The 7,523-nt window shown below is 42.4% G+C and overlaps 1 protein-coding gene across 8 annotated transcripts in view; it reads right to left on the reverse strand.

The window, feature by feature from the left end:
• loxl3b (lysyl oxidase-like 3b) overlaps nt 1–1,430 on the reverse strand; it is a 163,615-nt gene extending 162,185 nt beyond the window's left edge. For all 8 annotated transcript variants that reach the window (XM_014211699.3, XM_014211697.3, XM_014211694.3 and 5 more), the window contains exon 1: nt 1,138–1,430. The gene's annotated coding sequence lies outside the window, so the exon portion shown is untranslated. The remainder of the gene's footprint in view (nt 1–1,137) is intronic.
• Between the last annotated feature and the right edge of the window lie 6,093 nt (nt 1,431–7,523).

A 7,523-nucleotide genomic window follows, 5' to 3' on the forward strand; every position in this document is an offset into this window, starting at 1 on the left:
TACTACAGGATTACTACAGGATTACTACTATAATTTACTACAGGATTACTACTATAATTTACTACAGGATTACTACTATAATTTACTACAGGATTACTACAGGATTTATCTACAGGATTACTACTATAATTTATCAGGGCACTTTACAGGCAAACAGCAGTTTAATATGAGACAGTGTCCTCAGTCACTGAAAAGACTACTACTGCTCATCCAATCATCAGCTTCAGAGCACTGGTAGGATGGTTCTGTTAGAGACAGGACAGACAGGACAGGACAGACAGGACAGACAGGACAGGACAGGACAGACAGGAGAGACTGGAGAGACTGGAGAGACAGGACAGGACAGGCCAGATAGGACAGACAGGACAGACAGGAGAGACTGGAGAGACAGGACAGACAGGACAGACAGGACAGATTGGACAGACAGGAGAGACTGGAGAGACAGGACAGACAGGCCAGACTGGACAGACAGGACAGACAGGACAGACAGGAGAGACTGGAGAGACAGGACAGGACAGACAGGACAGACAGGACAGACAGGACAGGACAGGACAGATTGGACAGACAGGACATGACAGATAGGACAGACAGGAGAGACTGGAGAGACAGGACAGACAGGCGAGACAGGACAGGACAGACAGGACAGACTGGACAGACAGGACAGACAGGCCAGACTGGACAGACAGGAGAGACAGGACAGACAGGCCAGACAGGACAGACTGGACAGACAGGACAGACTGGACAGACAGGACAGACAGGAGAGACAGGAGAGACTGGACAGACAGGACAGGAGAGACTGGAGAGACAGGAGAGACTGGAAAGACAGGACAGGACAGACAGGCCAGACTGGACAGACAGGACAGACAGGAGAGACTGGACAGACAGGGAAGACAGGAGAGACAGGACAGACAGGAGAGACTGGGGAGATAGGACAGACTGGACAGACAGGACAGAATGATAATGGGAGCAGCTTTTGGGACAGATCTGAACATTTAACATTTTTCCAAGAAGTTAGTTAGATATTAAATGTATTATTTGGAACGGTAGGATGAGGAAATTTATTTTAGCAAGTACCACATCATTGCACATTGATTTTTTTTCCTCCCAATCCAACAAAAAATAAATGCTTGCACTTACCTGTTACAAAGTGTCCAGCCTTTAAAGTTTATAACAGTTTTAGACAGTTCCAGGGGTGGACTTAAATCTACTAAATTATATTCCCTCTGTTTTCAAAAGTCGACAAAAATATATCAAAATAAAAACATTTAAAAGTGTTTCGTCTTGATTTATGCCATAGAAGCGTTCGGTTTTACGGGGCAGAGAGGAGAGGACAGCCTATAGGCAATTACGACTTTCACCCCTTTTGGTTATAAATTGCCAGCTGTACAATCTACAGCTGAGAGAGAGAGAGAGAGAGAGGGGGATATGGAGCAGAGAGAGAGAGAGAGAGGGGGGGATGCGGAGCAGAGAGAGAGAGAGAGAGAGAGAGAGAGGGAGGAGTCAGGGAGAGGTGAAGCTGACTCGTGGGATTCTGCACGACTTTTAAAAGGGGACGGATTTTCCCCGAAGACAGACTGCCTCTTTCAGGCATGATTTTGTAACGGTGCATTTTCCATACAGGATTTATCACTGCAGTCAACCTATCCTGCAAACGCAAAATCGTCGGTCAACCCATCCACCGCTGTAGAACATAGATTGTGATGTAGTTGTACTTTATTAAACCATTGAGTTTTCTGACTACCTATTTTGAAACAGTCGTGTAATTTTCCCCCACATTTATCCCATGTTTGCGACTCAATGTTATGTAAGTAGGTTTTTGCAGGGGTGAATTTAGAAAATGGCACAATAAAGACGCTTCGAATACATAATCCATTGAGTTTGCTGACTACATATTTAAAACTGTCCCGTATTTGTAAATGAGAACTTGTTCTCAACTAGCCTACCTGGTTAAATAAAGGTGAAATAAACAATAAATACAAAAAATGGAGTCTTTAATATGGGATAAATGCCATTATCCCATATGTGATGTACAGTAGGTAGATCTGTAGATCACATATGGTCTTGTCACGTCCTGACCAGTAAAAGGGGTTGTTTGTTATTGTAGTTTGGTCAGGGCGTGGCAGGGGGTGTTTGTTTAGAGTGTTTCGGGGTTTTTGGTTTATGTTCTATGTTTTCTATTTTCTATGTGGGTTTTCCAGTTTTTCTATATCTATGTTAGTTTTGGGAACGATCTCCAATTAGAGGCAGCTGGTTGTGGTTGCTTCTAATTGGAGGGCATATTTAAGTGGGTTTATTTTCTCTTGTGTTTGTTTTTGTGTATAGTCTGAGCACCTTACAGGACTGTTTTCGTCGGTTTCCTTCCTTCCTTCCTTCCTTCCTTCCTTCCTTCCTTCCTTCCTTCCTTCCTTCCTTCCTTCCTTCCTTCCTTCAATAAAAGAAGATGATTCATATACCCACTGTGTTTTGGTCCACTACCTACAACGACGCTTATGACAGGTAAAGCAAAAATGCTTATGGTCCACAACATAGATAGTGGAGTAGCTGGAAGCCTGACCTGTTCACCAGACGTTAACTAGTCCCGGATAGTGGAGTAGCTGGAGGCCTGACCTGTTCACCAGACGTGTTAACTAGTCCCGGATAGCGGAGTAGCTAGAACCCTGACCTGTTCACCAGACGTGTTAACTAGTCCCGGATAGCGGAGAGCTAGAACCCTGACCTGTTCACCAGACGTGTTAACTAGTCCCGGATAGCGGAGTAGCTGGAAGCCTGACCTGTTCACCAGACGTGTTAACTAGTCCCATGCCTGCTGTTTCATCTCTCTCTGTATAAGCACTTTGGGACAACTGCTGATGTAAAAAGGACTTTATAAAAATAAAAAAAAGTGATTGAGCCGTTGTACAACATAAATACATTGAGTTTGTTGACTAAAATATCTCGTACTAGGTCGGACCCACCTTTGCCTCCAGTACAGTACAATTCTTTGGGGGTATGGAAACGTTGATCAAGTGGTATTAAGGGACCTAACGTGTGCCAGGAAAACATTCCCCATACCATTACACTTCCGCCACCAGCCTGTACCGTTGAACACCAGGCAGGATGGGGGGGGCCATGGACTCATGTTGCTTACGCCAAATCCTGACTCTGCCGTCACCATGACGCAGCAGGAACCAGGATTTGGAGGACAAGGCGATTATTGTTTTTCCACTCCTCAATTGTCCAGTGTTGCCCACTGGACTAGGTTTCTTCTTGTTTTTAGCGGATAGGAGTTGAACCCGGCAAAAAAAAGCCCATCCACGACAAGGACTGACGAGTTGTACGTACAAAAGATGCCGTTCTGAGGTAACAGATGTGATCTTTACGTTCTCTTGCGTTGTGTAATAAAAATGAAAGAAGGCCAGTCAATGGTCCCAGTTGATCTGTAGTTGAATCTTCGACAATAGACAAAGGACAGAACATCAGATGTACGTTAACTCGACGATGATGGCTGTAGATCTGTGCCGTTTATTAAGATGAGGAAGGACTTTTATTTATTTTTTTCTTCATGAACATGGCCTTATTTCTATTACAGCATATTGGATGACTGTCATTCATATTCCATTCATCCAGTTCAATGCAACAGTGATAGGTTTAGGATACTAGGTGATACTCAAATCTTCCCCTACACTCATCATGAGGTTGCTACAACCTAGCCTATAAATGAAAGTTTACAACGTAGGTGCACACAGGTCGAGATACAGATTTGAGGTGACAGACGGTGTGACACATGGACAGACAGTGACACATTCAACACCGCCTTGCACACTCTGGGCTGCAGCTAGTTTGATCTAGGGTGTAATCGTTGGTTCAACAGTTGCAAATGAGAGTTTCTATTGGACAAATTCAGGTATGTTTATCCTTTTTTCATTCCATTTGCTTCTGTTTAAGAAACATTTTAACAGAAGATTCAGCGGAATGAATACACCCCTTGATCACACGTAAACACAGTTCACACAGATTCATTCTCTGATACTTTTGATTGGGTGAACAACATGTCAGTTCATGCTGCCAGAGCTCTGATAGGTTGGAGGATGTCCTATGGAAGTTGTTATAATTACTGTGTAAGTCTATGGAAGGGGGGTGAGAACCATGATCCTCCTAGGTTTTGTATTGAAGTCAATGTACCCAGAGGAGGACGGAAGCTAGCTGTCCTCCAGATTCACCATGGTGCTACCCTACAGAGTGCTGTTGAGGCTACTGTTTACCTTTACTGCAAAACAGTGTTTTAATCAATTATTTGGTGACATGAATATATTTAGTATAGTTTTATCTAAAAAGGATAACTTTAAATCTTTTACAATTTCTATTTTTATGAAATTCACTGAGGATGGTCTTCCCCTTCATCCTTTTGAGGAGCCGCCACTGCTGTAGATTCCCTTGCATGTCAATATCAGACTGAATATTTTGTAATCAGACATTACAAAATACAATAAATGTAAGTACCTGACGATTGTCCCTTTACATATGCAGGACAAAAGTATATTGATGGCTGTAGATTCATAATTCATCCGTTAGCATGGAAACAACTGAATTAGCAGTGAGCCAATGCGATTTGACCTGCTAACTCACTCTTACAGCAATAACATACGAAAGCACAACCCAGGATGCCCCCAATATCCAGGATATCTAACCATATCCAGAGCAGATCACTGCACCTGTACATAGCCCATCTATTATTTAGCCCAAACAACTACCGCTTCCCCTACTGTATTTATTTAGCTCCTTTGCACCCCATTATTTCTATTTCTACTTTGCACTTTCTTCCACTACAAATCTACCATTCCAGTGTTTTACTTGCTATATTGTATTTACTTTGCCACCATGGCCTTTTTGCCTTTACCTCCCTTATCTCACCTAATTTGCTTTATCTTGGCCAGGTCGCAATTGTAAATGAGAAGTTGTTCTCAACTTGCCTACCTGGTTAAATAAAAGTGAAATAAATTGTTAAAAATCCAGGATATCCAACAGGTACCATACACATCTACAGAGCATTCGGAAAGAATTCATAACCTTGGAGTTTTTCCACATTTTGTTACGTTACAGCCTTATTGTAAAATGTATTAAATCGTTTTCCCCACCTCAATCTACACACAATACCCCATAATGACAAAGCAAAAAAAGGTTTTTAGAACATTTTGCAAGCTGTGTGCTTAGGGTCGTTGTCCTATTGGAAGGTGAACCTTCACCCCAGTCTGAGGTCCTGAGCGCTCTGGAGCAGGTTTTCATCAAGGGTCTCCGTTCATCTTTCTCTCGATCCTGACTAGGAGGTCAGGGCCCCTTGGAGGTCAGGCCAGTGCCTTCAGAAAGTATTCATACTCAATTGGTTGGACGATTCTCTTCTCATCACGCATTTTGAAAAAACGTACACTAAAAACGTGGAAATCAGTCCATCTGCCATCATAAACACAATGGAGCAATATATTATTTAAATATTGAAAGTGTGTGGGCTACGGAGAGACACAAAATGGTGCAGTTTGAGACCTCCGAGGGGCCCTGAACTCCAGTGGGCCCTGGCCCCCGGTGGGCCCTGGCCTCCAAGGGGCCCACATTGATTTTGTTATTCATTCAAATATCACTAACATGGCATAAGTCATGGCAAAATGTGTAGAATTGCAGGAAATCAACTTTAAACGTACATTTTTCTCTTTGCTGTCAAGAGGGGGGGGGGGGGGGAGGGGGGTCATGTTTTGCCTGTGAGTTGGGGGCCCCCAACCAAAATCTCACTTAGGGCCCCCAAAAGGCTAGAACTGACCCTGCTTAGATGTTTTTTTGCTGCAAGACCGTATTTCTGACCTATTTCATAACATCCAAATTCAATTATAGTTACGTGGAATGTAAACCACCGAAGAGGCCCTAACCAAACTACTGCCTGGGAGGCCTGTGCTTCCATGTTGCATGTGTGTTGCTAACGAAACAACAAAAAAGTCAAAAATAAAAGTCAAAACAATTTGCCTTCACTTTTTGAATGACGTTACTGGGTATAAACATATCACACACTCACTAAATCTGTTTAGAAGAGGTTCAGAGATCAGAGCTGATCTATAGAGGTTCAGAGATCAGAGCTGATCTCCTATAGAGGTTCAGAGATCAGAGCTGATCTCCTATAGAGGTTCAGAGATCAGAGCTGATCTCCTATAGAGGTTCAGAGATCAGAGCTGATCTCCTATAGAGGTTCAGAGATCATAGCTGATCTCCTATAGAGGTTTAGAGATCAGAGCTGATCTCCTATAGAGGTTTAGAGATCAGAGCTGATCTCCTATAGAGGTTTAGAGATCAGAGCTGATCTCCTATAGAGGTTTAGAGATCAGAGCTGATCTCCAATAGAGGTTTAGAGATCAGAGCTGATCTCCTATAGAGGTTTAGAGATCAGAGCTGATCTCCTATAGAGGTTTAGAGATCAGAGCTGATCTCCTATAGGAGGTTTAGAGATCAGAGCTGATCTCCTATAGAGATTTAGAGATCAGAGCTGATCTCCTATAGACATTAATGGAGCGTTTAATACAACTAAGAACTGGGAAATCTCAGACTTCAGTGGGTTCAAGACACTGGGAACTCTGGGGGGAAAAAAACTAGCTCCAATTAGGAAGAATCGTTTTGAACGGTCATCCAACTCGGGGAAACTCTGGTATCTTGCTAGACCTCCGACTTTCCGACCTGAAGATCACTGACGTCATTGATTTGACGTTGTCATTGAGTATCCCTATGGGAAAACTCCCGATTGCACATGAAGCCGGAAGTATATGAATTTGAAGCGCACCATATTGTTGAACGGGTGGCTGCAGTCCAATATGGCGACCGGAGTATGGGCGAGTGGGTGTTGTCGAAAGGAGTGGGTGTATGGAAAGCGAATCAGCTAATTGGGCCATTCAAGACCATCTGGCGTGGCTGATTGGGCTGCACAACCAGTGTTGTATCGACGTGCCCGCCGACTTGAAGGAGAATGGGGTAGTTGCATCCCAATATGGTGAATGGAGTATGGGTTAGTGGGCGTGTCGAAAGGAAAGTAAACACAAATGCTTCGTTTGTAAATTATGTCTGCATGTTGTACTGTGCCACTGGCTAAGCGTAAATTGGAGAGAAAAAAAAAACAAGAGAATTGTGCCATCTGGTTTGCTTAATATTAGCAATTTGAAATGATTTATACTTTCAATTTTGATACTTAAGTATATTTTTGAAATTACATTTACATTTGATACTAAAGTATATTTTAAAACCAAATACTTTTACTCAAGTAGTATTTTACTTGGTGATTTTCCACTTTTACTTGAGTCATTTTCTATTAAAGTATCTTTACTTTTACTCAAGTCGGGCAATTGAGTACTTTTTCCCCACCACTGCTATCTGACTCCATTACCAAGTTAACAGCTTTTCAAATGATTGTTTTTCAAACATTTTTATTCCTCTTATTTTATTTTCATATCTTGCTATCGAAAAAAAACCCACATATCTTGTAGATTTCCATTGCAGAATTTGCTATTATGAAATAA

This window comes from Salmo salar, chromosome 09 (assembly GCF_965601325.2).
Source record: "Salmo salar chromosome 09, fSalSal1, whole genome shotgun sequence".
In the NCBI taxonomy this organism is placed as follows: Eukaryota; Metazoa; Chordata; class Actinopteri; order Salmoniformes; family Salmonidae; genus Salmo; species Salmo salar.